At 63.2% G+C, this 13,366-nt stretch overlaps 12 non-coding genes across 12 annotated transcripts; 4 read left to right on the forward strand and 8 right to left on the reverse strand.

The window, feature by feature from the left end:
• Positions 1-1,090: 1,090 nt before the first annotated feature.
• TRNAF-GAA (transfer RNA phenylalanine (anticodon GAA)) lies at positions 1,091-1,163 on the reverse strand. The gene has a single exon. It is a non-coding gene; the product is annotated as a tRNA-Phe (tRNA).
• A 1,511-nt stretch (positions 1,164-2,674) lies between these two features.
• On the forward strand, positions 2,675-2,762 carry TRNAY-GUA (transfer RNA tyrosine (anticodon GUA)). Its single transcript is given in 2 exon segments — positions 2,675-2,711; positions 2,727-2,762. It is a non-coding gene; the product is annotated as a tRNA-Tyr (tRNA).
• A 270-nt stretch (positions 2,763-3,032) lies between these two features.
• TRNAF-GAA (transfer RNA phenylalanine (anticodon GAA)) lies at positions 3,033-3,105 on the reverse strand. The gene has a single exon. It is a non-coding gene; the product is annotated as a tRNA-Phe (tRNA).
• Positions 3,106-4,372: 1,267 nt separating this feature from the next.
• TRNAF-GAA (transfer RNA phenylalanine (anticodon GAA)) lies at positions 4,373-4,445 on the reverse strand. The gene has a single exon. It is a non-coding gene; the product is annotated as a tRNA-Phe (tRNA).
• A 1,511-nt stretch (positions 4,446-5,956) lies between these two features.
• TRNAY-GUA (transfer RNA tyrosine (anticodon GUA)) lies at positions 5,957-6,044 on the forward strand. Its single transcript is given in 2 exon segments — positions 5,957-5,993; positions 6,009-6,044. It is a non-coding gene; the product is annotated as a tRNA-Tyr (tRNA).
• Positions 6,045-6,297: 253 nt separating this feature from the next.
• TRNAF-GAA (transfer RNA phenylalanine (anticodon GAA)) lies at positions 6,298-6,370 on the reverse strand. The gene has a single exon. It is a non-coding gene; the product is annotated as a tRNA-Phe (tRNA).
• Positions 6,371-7,642: 1,272 nt separating this feature from the next.
• TRNAF-GAA (transfer RNA phenylalanine (anticodon GAA)) lies at positions 7,643-7,715 on the reverse strand. Its single transcript has one exon. It is a non-coding gene; the product is annotated as a tRNA-Phe (tRNA).
• A 1,511-nt stretch (positions 7,716-9,226) lies between these two features.
• On the forward strand, positions 9,227-9,314 carry TRNAY-GUA (transfer RNA tyrosine (anticodon GUA)). Its single transcript is given in 2 exon segments — positions 9,227-9,263; positions 9,279-9,314. It is a non-coding gene; the product is annotated as a tRNA-Tyr (tRNA).
• Positions 9,315-9,567: 253 nt separating this feature from the next.
• Positions 9,568-9,640, reverse strand: TRNAF-GAA (transfer RNA phenylalanine (anticodon GAA)). Its single transcript has one exon. It is a non-coding gene; the product is annotated as a tRNA-Phe (tRNA).
• Positions 9,641-10,912: 1,272 nt separating this feature from the next.
• TRNAF-GAA (transfer RNA phenylalanine (anticodon GAA)) lies at positions 10,913-10,985 on the reverse strand. The gene has a single exon. It is a non-coding gene; the product is annotated as a tRNA-Phe (tRNA).
• A 1,511-nt stretch (positions 10,986-12,496) lies between these two features.
• On the forward strand, positions 12,497-12,584 carry TRNAY-GUA (transfer RNA tyrosine (anticodon GUA)). The gene is given in 2 exon segments: positions 12,497-12,533; positions 12,549-12,584. It is a non-coding gene; the product is annotated as a tRNA-Tyr (tRNA).
• Positions 12,585-12,837: 253 nt separating this feature from the next.
• On the reverse strand, positions 12,838-12,910 carry TRNAF-GAA (transfer RNA phenylalanine (anticodon GAA)). The gene has a single exon. It is a non-coding gene; the product is annotated as a tRNA-Phe (tRNA).
• Between the last annotated feature and the right edge of the window lie 456 nt (positions 12,911-13,366).

Here is a 13,366-nt window from a genome sequence, read left to right on the forward strand (position 1 = left end):
GGCTGCCAGGCTCCGGGCCGGCTACATGGCAGGGGCTGGGCTTGATGGCCAGCAGCTGTGGCCTCCTTTGGGAGGGCACTGGCTGGCCTTGTGTGGCCAGGGCTGGAGGCAATGCAGCCGTGCCAGGCAGGCGAGACCAAGCCTAGACGGCTAAGCCGAGCCAAACCCTGCCCAGGTCGGCTGCGGGCGAGACCCGTTTGGGGTGGGCAGCGAGCGCGTTCCCTGCGCGCTCAGGCCGTGGGACGCGGCAGCTGGTGCGTCTCCTTCTTCAGACAGGCGTCTCTGGAGCCGGGCTGGTGTCAGGCAGGCTGTCGAAGGCAAGGCATGTGGAACCTGTGGAGGCCTGACCCAGAGGGACAGGCGTGTGGTCTTGGCGGTGAGTGGGGCCTGCGGGGAAAGCCGAATGGGGAATGTAAGGGGAGAGGTAGGCGGCCCAGCCGCAGCCCTGGGTTGGGGTGGGGTGGGCCGCCCAGTGGGATGTGCAACCTGGCGGGCCCTCGCCTGGCCTTCCTGGGGCTGGTGCATGTGGCGGGTGTTAGCTGGGCGAGAGCAGCGCCTGGCTGGCAGGTGCGAGTGCCAAAGAGCTCAGGGCTCACCGGGTGGCAGGGCAAGGAGCAGAGGGCCGAGCGGGAGGGGACGGTGATGGTGGCAGGAGTGCTGGGTCCTGGGTGGGTGAGCCAGGTACTTTTGGGCGTGTGTTACCTGATGCTGCAAGAGCGAGGGGGTGTTTTTCTTTCGGTAGCTCAGCTGGTAGAGCAGAGGACTGTAGAGCGTTGGGCAAGACATCCTTAGGTGGCTGATTCGAGTCCGGCTCGAAGGAATGCCTCCCTTTTGGGGCTTGCATAGGAAAGCTCTGCACCTGAGGGTGGCAGGGGCAGCTTGCGTGGAAGGTGAGCGCTGCTGAGTTGTGCAAGGGCACACCAAAAGGGCCTACTGCCTGCCTGGGAGGCGCTGCCCCTGCGAAAAAGTCTTCCTCTCTGCGAGCGCAAGGGGATTAGGCAGCAGGGGTGAGGCTGGCCCACGGGTGGCCAGGAAGCAAAGGGGGAGCAGGCTTGGGTAGCCAGCAGCAGCCAAAGGAAGACCCGAGGGCTGCCGAAGCCCGGGATCGATCCAGGGACCTTTAGATCTTCAGTCTAACGCTCTCCCAACTGAGCTACTCCGGCTGCCGGGGGGCCTGTGGTGGCTCTGGCTGGGCCTTCCTCCCCAGGCCCTGAGCCCAAGGTGGAAGGCTGGGCTTGGGGCTCTGGGCTGCAGGCGCCTGGGCCTCTTGCCTGGCTCCGGGACCTGCGGCTGCTTGGCCAGTGCCCGTGCTTGACAAGGGGAGCCAAGAAGTGGCAAGGCCTGTGGCACAATTGCCACCGTCTGTGTCCCTCTCCAGAAATCTGTCTCTGCCAGCGTGAGAGGCTGGTGTTGAATTCCTCAGGGCGGGGGATCACAAAAGCCTGGTGCCTCCGAAGAGGATTCTCTGGTCGGTGGGGAGGGGGAGGGAAAAAGCCCCTTCAGGGGCCCAGGTGACCCGTGATGCTTTGTAAGTTGGTTGGCTAGTGGCCAGCACTGGCAGCTTCGATTGGCCCGGGCTGCTGAGGTCAGAAAGGTTATTTAAAGGCCCGGTCCAGGAAGAAGGCAGCCATTAGCCATGCGGTCATCGAGATGCATCTGAAACTGGCAGAGGAGCTTCACCATCTGAAACTGGCTTTCTCCTCAAAGAGTGACCTGCCTCCAGAGCAAAACTGCAACCAGCTCTGGATGATGCGGGTGAGTAAGCTACTCGACATCCAACTAGATCCGTAGCTTACAGTAACTCAGATGCGTGATCAAAAGGCTACCTCAGCCGTGCTGGTTTGCTCTATGGGATTGATCCCTGTGATATTTCCATGACGCTGCTCTACCTTTTACCCTGTTTTCACCCTACCCCCTGTAATCAATAACGTTCTCCTTTGTGACCGGTGTGGGAGACTTATTGAGGGGTGGGTCTAAGTTATGCCGAGGTGGCCCCTTAGGTCTGTGGACTAAGGGACACTTTCCTATTAAGGCCCTGACTTGGGAAAGTGCCCCAAGTGCCTGTATTGGGTGTAGTGCCAAGTGGACGATCAGGCCTGTGTTTTCCAAGGTGCGCAGAGCCAGAATTGAGTCCAGAGCCTTGGGTGGGTGGTGGCAGCGGGAAGCCCAGGCTAGCGGGTGTGCTGCAGGGAAGGGGTCGGCCGGACGTGAGGCACCCCAGGGAGGCACTCGGAGCCTGGAAGGTGGTCGGGCGCAGTGAGGAGGGCGGCTCAAGGCAGGAGCGCCCCCTACTGGCCCGCCACACGGCCTGGGGAGCCTGCGGCTGCCAGGCTCCGGGCCGGCTACATGGCAGGGGCTGGGCTTGATGGCCAGCAGCTGTGGCCTCCTTTGGGAGGGCACTGGCTGGCCTTGTGTGGGATGTGCGACCTGGCGGGCCCTGCACCTGGCCTTCCTGGGGCTGGTGCATGTGGCGGGTGGTAGTTGGGCGAGAGCAGCGCGAGGCTGGCAGGTGCGAGTGCCAAAGAGCCCAGGGCTCGCCGGGAGGCAGGGCAGGGAGCAGAGGGCCGAGCGGGAGGGGACGGTGATGGTGGCAGGAGTGCTGGGTCCCTGGTGGGTGAGCCAGGTGCTTTTGGGTGAGTGTTACCTGACGCCCCAAAAGAAGGGGGCTGCGTTTCCTTCGGTAGCTCAGCTGGTAGAGCGGAGGACTGTAGAGGGTTGGGCAAGACATCCTTAGGTGGCTGGTTCGAGTCCGGCTCGAAGGAGCGCCTCCCTTTTGGGGCTTGTACAGGAAAGCTCTGCACCTGGGGGTGGCAGGGACAGCTTGTGTGCAAGGTGAGCACTGGAGAGTTGTGCAAGGGCACACCAAAAGGGCCTACTGCCTGCCTGGGAGGCGCTGCCCATGGCAAAAAGAACCTGTCTCTGGGAGCGCAAGTGGGTTAGGCGGCAGGGGTGAGGCTGGCCCACGGGTGGCCAGGAAGCAAAGAAGGGGCAGGCTGGAGTAGGCAGCGACAGCCAAAGGAAGACCTGAGAGCTGCCGAAACCCGGGATTGATCCAGGGACCTTTAGATCTTCAGTCTAACGCTCTCCCAACTGAGCTACTCCGGCTGGTGGAGGGGGAGTGGTGGCTCTGGCTGGGCCTATCTCCCCAGGCCCTGAGCCCAAGGTGGAAGGCTGGGCTTGGGGCTCTGGGCGTCTTGCTTGGCTCCCGGACCTGCGGTTGCTTGGCCAGCGCCCGTGCTTGACAAGGGAGGCCCAAGAAGTGGCACGGCGTGGGGAGCCTGCGGCTGCCAGGCTCCGGGCCGGCTACATGGCAGGGGCTGGGCTTGATGGCCAGCAGCTGTGGCCTCCTTTGGGAGGGCACTGGCTGGCCTTGTGTGGCCAGGGCTGGAGGCAATGCAGCCGTGCCAGGCAGGCGAGACCAAGCCTAGACGGCTAAGCCGAGCCAAACCCTGCCCAGGTCGGCTGCGGGCGAGACCCGTTTGGGGTGGGCAGCGAGCGCGTTCCCTGCGCGCTCAGGCCGTGGGACGCGGCAGCTGGTGCGTCTCCTTCTTCAGACAGGCGTCTCTGGAGCCGGGCTGGTGTCAGGCAGGCTGTCGAAGGCAAGGCATGTGGAACCTGTGGAGGCCTGACCCAGAGGGACAGGCGTGTGGTCTTGGCGGTGAGTGGGGCCTGCGGGGAAAGCCGAATGGGGAATGTAAGGGGAGAGGTAGGCGGCCCAGCCGCAGCCCTGGGTTGGGGTGGGGTGGGCCGCCCAGTGGGATGTGCAACCTGGCGGGCCCTCGCCTGGCCTTCCTGGGGCTGGTGCATGTGGCGGGTGTTAGCTGGGCGAGAGCAGCGCCTGGCTGGCAGGTGCGAGTGCCAAAGAGCTCAGGGCTCACCGGGTGGCAGGGCAAGGAGCAGAGGGCCGAGCGGGAGGGGACGGTGATGGTGGCAGGAGTGCTGGGTCCTGGGTGGGTGAGCCAGGTACTTTTGGGCGTGTGTTACCTGATGCTGCAAGAGCGAGGGGGTGTTTTTCTTTCGGTAGCTCAGCTGGTAGAGCAGAGGACTGTAGAGCGTTGGGCAAGACATCCTTAGGTGGCTGATTCGAGTCCGGCTCGAAGGAATGCCTCCCTTTTGGGGCTTGCATAGGAAAGCTCTGCACCTGAGGGTGGCAGGGGCAGCTTGCGTGGAAGGTGAGCGCTGCTGAGTTGTGCAAGGGCACACCAAAAGGGCCTACTGCCTGCCTGGGAGGCGCTGCCCCTGCGAAAAAGTCTTCCTCTCTGCGAGCGCAAGGGGATTAGGCAGCAGGGGTGAGGCTGGCCCACGGGTGGCCAGGAAGCAAAGGGGGAGCAGGCTTGGGTAGCCAGCAGCAGCCAAAGGAAGACCCGAGGGCTGCCGAAGCCCGGGATCGATCCAGGGACCTTTAGATCTTCAGTCTAACGCTCTCCCAACTGAGCTACTCCGGCTGCCGGGGGGCCTGTGGTGGCTCTGGCTGGGCCTTCCTCCCCAGGCCCTGAGCCCAAGGTGGAAGGCTGGGCTTGGGGCTCTGGGCTGCAGGCGCCTGGGCCTCTTGCCTGGCTCCGGGACCTGCGGCTGCTTGGCCAGTGCCCGTGCTTGACAAGGGGAGCCAAGAAGTGGCAAGGCCTGTGGCACAATTGCCACCGTCTGTGTCCCTCTCCAGAAATCTGTCTCTGCCAGCGTGAGAGGCTGGTGTTGAATTCCTCAGGGCGGGGGATCACAAAAGCCTGGTGCCTCCGAAGAGGATTCTCTGGTCGGTGGGGAGGGGGAGGGAAAAAGCCCCTTCAGGGGCCCAGGTGACCCGTGATGCTTTGTAAGTTGGTTGGCTAGTGGCCAGCACTGGCAGCTTCGATTGGCCCGGGCTGCTGAGGTCAGAAAGGTTATTTAAAGGCCCGGTCCAGGAAGAAGGCAGCCATTAGCCATGCGGTCATCGAGATGCATCTGAAACTGGCAGAGGAGCTTCACCATCTGAAACTGGCTTTCTCCTCAAAGAGTGACCTGCCTCCAGAGCAAAACTGCAACCAGCTCTGGATGATGCGGGTGAGTAAGCTACTCGACATCCAACTAGATCCGTAGCTTACAGTAACTCAGATGCGTGATCAAAAGGCTACCTCAGCCGTGCTGGTTTGCTCTATGGGATTGATCCCTGTGATATTTCCATGACGCTGCTCTACCTTTTACCCTGTTTTCACCCTACCCCCTGTAATCAATAACGTTCTCCTTTGTGACCGGTGTGGGAGACTTATTGAGGGGTGGGTCTAAGTTATGCCGAGGTGGCCCCTTAGGTCTGTGGACTAAGGGACACTTTCCTATTAAGGCCCTGACTTGGGAAAGTGCCCCAAGTGCCTGTATTGGGTGTAGTGCCAAGTGGACGATCAGGCCTGTGTTTTCCAAGGTGCGCAGAGCCAGAATTGAGTCCAGAGCCTTGGGTGGGTGGTGGCAGCGGGAAGCCCAGGCTAGCGGGTGTGCTGCAGGGAAGGGGTCGGCCGGACGTGAGGCACCCCAGGGAGGCACTCGGAGCCTGGAAGGTGGTCGGGCGCAGTGAGGAGGGCGGCTCAAGGCAGGAGCGCCCCCTACTGGCCCGCCACACGGCCTGGGGAGCCTGCGGCTGCCAGGCTCCGGGCCGGCTACATGGCAGGGGCTGGGCTTGATGGCCAGCAGCTGTGGCCTCCTTTGGGAGGGCACTGGCTGGCCTTGTGTGGGATGTGCGACCTGGCGGGCCCTGCACCTGGCCTTCCTGGGGCTGGTGCATGTGGCGGGTGGTAGTTGGGCGAGAGCAGCGCGAGGCTGGCAGGTGCGAGTGCCAAAGAGCCCAGGGCTCGCCGGGAGGCAGGGCAGGGAGCAGAGGGCCGAGCGGGAGGGGACGGTGATGGTGGCAGGAGTGCTGGGTCCCTGGTGGGTGAGCCAGGTGCTTTTGGGTGAGTGTTACCTGACGCCCCAAAAGAAGGGGGCTGCGTTTCCTTCGGTAGCTCAGCTGGTAGAGCGGAGGACTGTAGAGGGTTGGGCAAGACATCCTTAGGTGGCTGGTTCGAGTCCGGCTCGAAGGAGCGCCTCCCTTTTGGGGCTTGTACAGGAAAGCTCTGCACCTGGGGGTGGCAGGGACAGCTTGTGTGCAAGGTGAGCACTGGAGAGTTGTGCAAGGGCACACCAAAAGGGCCTACTGCCTGCCTGGGAGGCGCTGCCCATGGCAAAAAGAACCTGTCTCTGGGAGCGCAAGTGGGTTAGGCGGCAGGGGTGGCCAGGAAGCAAAGAAGGGGCAGGCTGGAGTAGGCAGCGACAGCCAAAGGAAGACCTGAGAGCTGCCGAAACCCGGGATTGATCCAGGGACCTTTAGATCTTCAGTCTAACGCTCTCCCAACTGAGCTACTCCGGCTGGTAGAGGGGGAGCGGTGGCTCTGGCTGGGCCTATCTCCCCAGGCCCTGAGCCCAAGGTGGAAGGCTGGGCTTGGGGCTCTGGGCGTCTTGCTTGGCTCCCGGACCTGCGGTTGCTTGGCCAGCGCCCGTGCTTGACAAGGGAGGCCCAAGAAGTGGCACGGCGTGGGGAGCCTGCGGCTGCCAGGCTCCGGGCCGGCTACATGGCAGGGGCTGGGCTTGATGGCCAGCAGCTGTGGCCTCCTTTGGGAGGGCACTGGCTGGCCTTGTGTGGCCAGGGCTGGAGGCAATGCAGCCGTGCCAGGCAGGCGAGACCAAGCCTAGACGGCTAAGCCGAGCCAAACCCTGCCCAGGTCGGCTGCGGGCGAGACCCGTTTGGGGTGGGCAGCGAGCGCGTTCCCTGCGCGCTCAGGCCGTGGGACGCGGCAGCTGGTGCGTCTCCTTCTTCAGACAGGCGTCTCTGGAGCCGGGCTGGTGTCAGGCAGGCTGTCGAAGGCAAGGCATGTGGAACCTGTGGAGGCCTGACCCAGAGGGACAGGCGTGTGGTCTTGGCGGTGAGTGGGGCCTGCGGGGAAAGCCGAATGGGGAATGTAAGGGGAGAGGTAGGCGGCCCAGCCGCAGCCCTGGGTTGGGGTGGGGTGGGGTGGGCCGCCCAGTGGGATGTGCAACCTGGCGGGCCCTCGCCTGGCCTTCCTGGGGCTGGTGCATGTGGCGGGTGTTAGCTGGGCGAGAGCAGCGCCTGGCTGGCAGGTGCGAGTGCCAAAGAGCTCAGGGCTCACCGGGTGGCAGGGCAAGGAGCAGAGGGCCGAGCGGGAGGGGACGGTGATGGTGGCAGGAGTGCTGGGTCCTGGGTGGGTGAGCCAGGTACTTTTGGGCGTGTGTTACCTGATGCTGCAAGAGCGAGGGGGTGTTTTTCTTTCGGTAGCTCAGCTGGTAGAGCAGAGGACTGTAGAGCGTTGGGCAAGACATCCTTAGGTGGCTGATTCGAGTCCGGCTCGAAGGAATGCCTCCCTTTTGGGGCTTGCATAGGAAAGCTCTGCACCTGAGGGTGGCAGGGGCAGCTTGCGTGGAAGGTGAGCGCTGCTGAGTTGTGCAAGGGCACACCAAAAGGGCCTACTGCCTGCCTGGGAGGCGCTGCCCCTGCGAAAAAGTCTTCCTCTCTGCGAGCGCAAGGGGATTAGGCAGCAGGGGTGAGGCTGGCCCACGGGTGGCCAGGAAGCAAAGGGGGAGCAGGCTTGGGTAGCCAGCAGCAGCCAAAGGAAGACCCGAGGGCTGCCGAAGCCCGGGATCGATCCAGGGACCTTTAGATCTTCAGTCTAACGCTCTCCCAACTGAGCTACTCCGGCTGCCGGGGGGCCTGTGGTGGCTCTGGCTGGGCCTTCCTCCCCAGGCCCTGAGCCCAAGGTGGAAGGCTGGGCTTGGGGCTCTGGGCTGCAGGCGCCTGGGCCTCTTGCCTGGCTCCGGGACCTGCGGCTGCTTGGCCAGTGCCCGTGCTTGACAAGGGGAGCCAAGAAGTGGCAAGGCCTGTGGCACAATTGCCACCGTCTGTGTCCCTCTCCAGAAATCTGTCTCTGCCAGCGTGAGAGGCTGGTGTTGAATTCCTCAGGGCGGGGGATCACAAAAGCCTGGTGCCTCCGAAGAGGATTCTCTGGTCGGTGGGGAGGGGGAGGGAAAAAGCCCCTTCAGGGGCCCAGGTGACCCGTGATGCTTTGTAAGTTGGTTGGCTAGTGGCCAGCACTGGCAGCTTCGATTGGCCCGGGCTGCTGAGGTCAGAAAGGTTATTTAAAGGCCCGGTCCAGGAAGAAGGCAGCCATTAGCCATGCGGTCATCGAGATGCATCTGAAACTGGCAGAGGAGCTTCACCATCTGAAACTGGCTTTCTCCTCAAAGAGTGACCTGCCTCCAGAGCAAAACTGCAACCAGCTCTGGATGATGCGGGTGAGTAAGCTACTCGACATCCAACTAGATCCGTAGCTTACAGTAACTCAGATGCGTGATCAAAAGGCTACCTCAGCCGTGCTGGTTTGCTCTATGGGATTGATCCCTGTGATATTTCCATGACGCTGCTCTACCTTTTACCCTGTTTTCACCCTACCCCCTGTAATCAATAACGTTCTCCTTTGTGACCGGTGTGGGAGACTTATTGAGGGGTGGGTCTAAGTTATGCCGAGGTGGCCCCTTAGGTCTGTGGACTAAGGGACACTTTCCTATTAAGGCCCTGACTTGGGAAAGTGCCCCAAGTGCCTGTATTGGGTGTAGTGCCAAGTGGACGATCAGGCCTGTGTTTTCCAAGGTGCGCAGAGCCAGAATTGAGTCCAGAGCCTTGGGTGGGTGGTGGCAGCGGGAAGCCCAGGCTAGCGGGTGTGCTGCAGGGAAGGGGTCGGCCGGACGTGAGGCACCCCAGGGAGGCACTCGGAGCCTGGAAGGTGGTCGGGCGCAGTGAGGAGGGCGGCTCAAGGCAGGAGCGCCCCCTACTGGCCCGCCACACGGCCTGGGGAGCCTGCGGCTGCCAGGCTCCGGGCCGGCTACATGGCAGGGGCTGGGCTTGATGGCCAGCAGCTGTGGCCTCCTTTGGGAGGGCACTGGCTGGCCTTGTGTGGGATGTGCGACCTGGCGGGCCCTGCACCTGGCCTTCCTGGGGCTGGTGCATGTGGCGGGTGGTAGTTGGGCGAGAGCAGCGCGAGGCTGGCAGGTGCGAGTGCCAAAGAGCCCAGGGCTCGCCGGGAGGCAGGGCAGGGAGCAGAGGGCCGAGCGGGAGGGGACGGTGATGGTGGCAGGAGTGCTGGGTCCCTGGTGGGTGAGCCAGGTGCTTTTGGGTGAGTGTTACCTGACGCTACAAAAGAAGGGGGCTGCGTTTCCTTCGGTAGCTCAGCTGGTAGAGCGGAGGACTGTAGAGGGTTGGGCAAGACATCCTTAGGTGGCTGGTTCGAGTCCGGCTCGAAGGAGCGCCTCCCTTTTGGGGCTTGTACAGGAAAGCTCTGCACCTGGGGGTGGCAGGGACAGCTTGTGTGCAAGGTGAGCACTGGAGAGTTGTGCAAGGGCACACCAAAAGGGCCTACTGCCTGCCTGGGAGGCGCTGCCCATGGCAAAAAGAACCTGTCTCTGGGAGCGCAAGTGGGTTAGGCGGCAGGGGTGGCCAGGAAGCAAAGAAGGGGCAGGCTGGAGTAGGCAGCGACAGCCAAAGGAAGACCTGAGAGCTGCCGAAACCCGGGATTGATCCAGGGACCTTTAGATCTTCAGTCTAACGCTCTCCCAACTGAGCTACTCCGGCTGGTAGAGGGGGAGTGGTGGCTCTGGCTGGGCCTATCTCCCCAGGCCCTGAGCCCAAGGTGGAAGGCTGGGCTTGGGGCTCTGGGCGTCTTGCTTGGCTCCCGGACCTGCGGTTGCTTGGCCAGCGCCCGTGCTTGACAAGGGAGGCCCAAGAAGTGGCACGGCGTGGGGAGCCTGCGGCTGCCAGGCTCCGGGCCGGCTACATGGCAGGGGCTGGGCTTGATGGCCAGCAGCTGTGGCCTCCTTTGGGAGGGCACTGGCTGGCCTTGTGTGGCCAGGGCTGGAGGCAATGCAGCCGTGCCAGGCAGGCGAGACCAAGCCTAGACGGCTAAGCCGAGCCAAACCCTGCCCAGGTCGGCTGCGGGCGAGACCCGTTTGGGGTGGGCAGCGAGCGCGTTCCCTGCGCGCTCAGGCCGTGGGACGCGGCAGCTGGTGCGTCTCCTTCTTCAGACAGGCGTCTCTGGAGCCGGGCTGGTGTCAGGCAGGCTGTCGAAGGCAAGGCATGTGGAACCTGTGGAGGCCTGACCCAGAGGGACAGGCGTGTGGTCTTGGCGGTGAGTGGGGCCTGCGGGGAAAGCCGAATGGGGAATGTAAGGGGAGAGGTAGGCGGCCCAGCCGCAGCCCTGGGTTGGGGTGGGGTGGGGTGGGCCGCCCAGTGGGATGTGCAACCTGGCGGGCCCTCGCCTGGCCTTCCTGGGGCTGGTGCATGTGGCGGGTGTTAGCTGGGCGAGAGCAGCGCCTGGCTGGCAGGTGCGAGTGCCAAAGAGCTCAGGGCTCACCGGGTGGCAGGGCAAGGAGCAGAGGGCCGAGCGGGAGGGGACGGTGATGGTGGCAGGAGTGCTGGGTCCTGGGTGGGTGAGCCAGGTACTTTTGGGCGTGTGTTACCTGATGCTGCAAGAGCGAGGGGGTGTTTTTCTTTCGGTAGCTCAGCTGGTAGAGCAGAGGACTGTAGAGCGTTGGGCAAGACATCCTTAGGTGGCTGATTCGAGTCCGGCTCGAAGGAATGCCTCCCTTTTGGGGCTTGCATAGGAAAGCTCTGCACCTGAGGGTGGCAGGGGCAGCTTGCGTGGAAGGTGAGCGCTGCTGAGTTGTGCAAGGGCACACCAAAAGGGCCTACTGCCTGCCTGGGAGGCGCTGCCCCTGCGAAAAAGTCTTCCTCTCTGCGAGCGCAAGGGGATTAGGCAGCAGGGGTGAGGCTGGCCCACGGGTGGCCAGGAAGCAAAGGGGGAGCAGGCTTGGGTAGCCAGCAGCAGCCAAAGGAAGACCCGAGGGCTGCCGAAGCCCGGGATCGATCCAGGGACCTTTAGATCTTCAGTCTAACGCTCTCCCAACTGAGCTACTCCGGCTGCCGGGGGGCCTGTGGTGGCTCTGGCTGGGCCTTCCTCCCCAGGCCCTGAGCCCAAGGTGGAAGGCTGGGCTTGGGGCTCTGGGCTGCAGGCGCCTGGGCCTCTTGCCTGGCTCCGGGACCTGCGGCTGCTTGGCCAGTGCCCGTGCTTGACAAGGGGAGCCAAGAAGTGGCAAGGCCTGTGGCACAATTGCCACCGTCTGTGTCCCTCTCCAGAAATCTGTCTCTGCCAGCGTGAGAGGCTGGTGTTGAATTCCTCAGGGCGGGGGATCACAAAAGCCTGGTGCCTCCGAAGAGGATTCTCTGGTCGGTGGGGAGGGGGAGGGAAAAAGCCCCTTCAGGGGCCCAGGTGACCCGTGATGCTTTGTAAGTTGGTTGGCTAGTGGCCAGCACTGGCAGCTTCGATTGGCCCGGGCTGCTGAGGTCAGAAAGGTTATTTAAAGGCCCGGTCCAGGAAGAAGGCAGCCATTAGCCATGCGGTCATCGAGATGCATCTGAAACTGGCAGAGGAGCTTCACCATCTGAAACTGGCTTTCTCCTCAAAGAGTGACCTGCCTCCAGAGCAAAACTGCAACCAGCTCTGGATGATGCGGGTGAGTAAGCTACTCGACATCCAACTAGATCCGTAGCTTACAGTAACTCAGATGCGTGATCAAAAGGCTACCTCAGCCGTGCTGGTTTGCTCTATGGGATTGATCCCTGTGATATTTCCATGACGCTGCTCTACCTTTTACCCTGTTTTCACCCTACCCCCTGTAATCAATAACGTTCTCCTTTGTGACCGGTGTGGGAGACTTATTGAGGGGTGGGTCTAAGTTATGCCGAGGTGGCCCCTTAGGTCTGTGGACTAAGGGACACTTTCCTATTAAGGCCCTGACTTGGGAAAGTGCCCCAAGTGCCTGTATTGGGTGTAGTGCCAAGTGGACGATCAGGCCTGTGTTTTCCAAGGTGCGCAGAGCCAGAATTGAGTCCAGAGCCTTGGGTGGGTGGTGGCAGCGGGAAGCCCAGGCTAGCGGGTGTGCTGCAGGGAAGGGGTCGGCCGGACGTGAGGCACCCCAGGGAGGCACTCGGAGCCTGGAAGGTGGTCGGGCGCAGTGAGGAGGGCGGCTCAAGGCAGGAGCGCCCCCTACTGGCCCGCCACACGGCCTGGGGAGCCTGCGGCTGCCAGGCTCCGGGCCGGCTACATGGCAGGGGCTGGGCTTGATGGCCAGCAGCTGTGGCCTCCTTTGGGAGGGCACTGGCTGGCCTTGTGTGGGATGTGCGACCTGGCGGGCCCTGCACCTGGCCTTCCTGGGGCTGGTGCATGTGGCGGGTGGTAGTTGGGCGAGAGCAGCGCGAGGCTGGCAGGTGCGAGTGCCAAAGAGCCCAGGGCTCGCCGGGAGGCAGGGCAGGGAGCAGAGGGCCGAGCGGGAGGGGACGGTGATGGTGGCAGGAGTGCTGGGTCCCTGGTGGGTGAGCCAGGTGCTTTTGGGTGAGTGTTACCTGACGCTACAAAAGAAGGGGGCTGCGTTTCCTTCGGTAGCTCAGCTGGTAGAGCGGAGGACTGTAGAGGGTTGGGCAAGACATCCTTAGGTGGCTGGTTCGAGTCCGGCTCGAAGGAGCGCCTCCCTTTTGGGGCTTGTACAGGAAAGCTCTGCACCTGGGGGTGGCAGGGACAGCTTGTGTGCAAGGTGAGCACTGGAGAGTTGTGCAAGGGCACACCAAAAGGGCCTACTGCCTGCCTGGGAGGCGCTGCCCATGGCAAAAAGAACCTGTCTCTGGGAGCGCAAGTGGGTTAGGCGGCAGGGGTGGCCAGGAAGCAAAGAAGGGGCAGGCTGGAGTAGGCAGCGACAGCCAAAGGAAGACCTGAGAGCTGCCGAAACCCGGGATTGATCCAGGGACCTTTAGATCTTCAGTCTAACGCTCTCCCAACTGAGCTACTCCGGCTGGTAGAGGGGGAGTGGTGGCTCTGGCTGGGCCTATCTCCCCAGGCCCTGAGCCCAAGGTGGAAGGCTGGGCTTGGGGCTCTGGGCGTCTTGCTTGGCTCCCGGACCTGCGGTTGCTTGGCCAGCGCCCGTGCTTGACAAGGGAGGCCCAAGAAGTGGCACGGCGTGGGGAGCCTGCGGCTGCCAGGCTCCGGGCCGGCTACATGGCAGGGGCTGGGCTTGATGGCCAGCAGCTGTGGCCTCCTTTGGGAGGGCACTGGCTGGCCTTGTGTGGCCAGGGCTGGAGGCAATGCAGCCGTGCCAGGCAGGCGAGACCAAGCCTAGACGGCTAAGCCGAGCCAAACCCTGCCCAGGTCGGCTGCGGGCGAGACCCGTTTGGGGTGGGCAGCGAGCGCGTTCCCTGCGCGCTCAGGCCGTGGGACGCGGCAGCTGGTGCGTCTCCTTCTTCAGACAGGCG

Source organism: Alligator mississippiensis, chromosome 14 (assembly GCF_030867095.1).
Source record: "Alligator mississippiensis isolate rAllMis1 chromosome 14, rAllMis1, whole genome shotgun sequence".
In the NCBI taxonomy this organism is placed as follows: domain Eukaryota; kingdom Metazoa; phylum Chordata; order Crocodylia; family Alligatoridae; genus Alligator; species Alligator mississippiensis.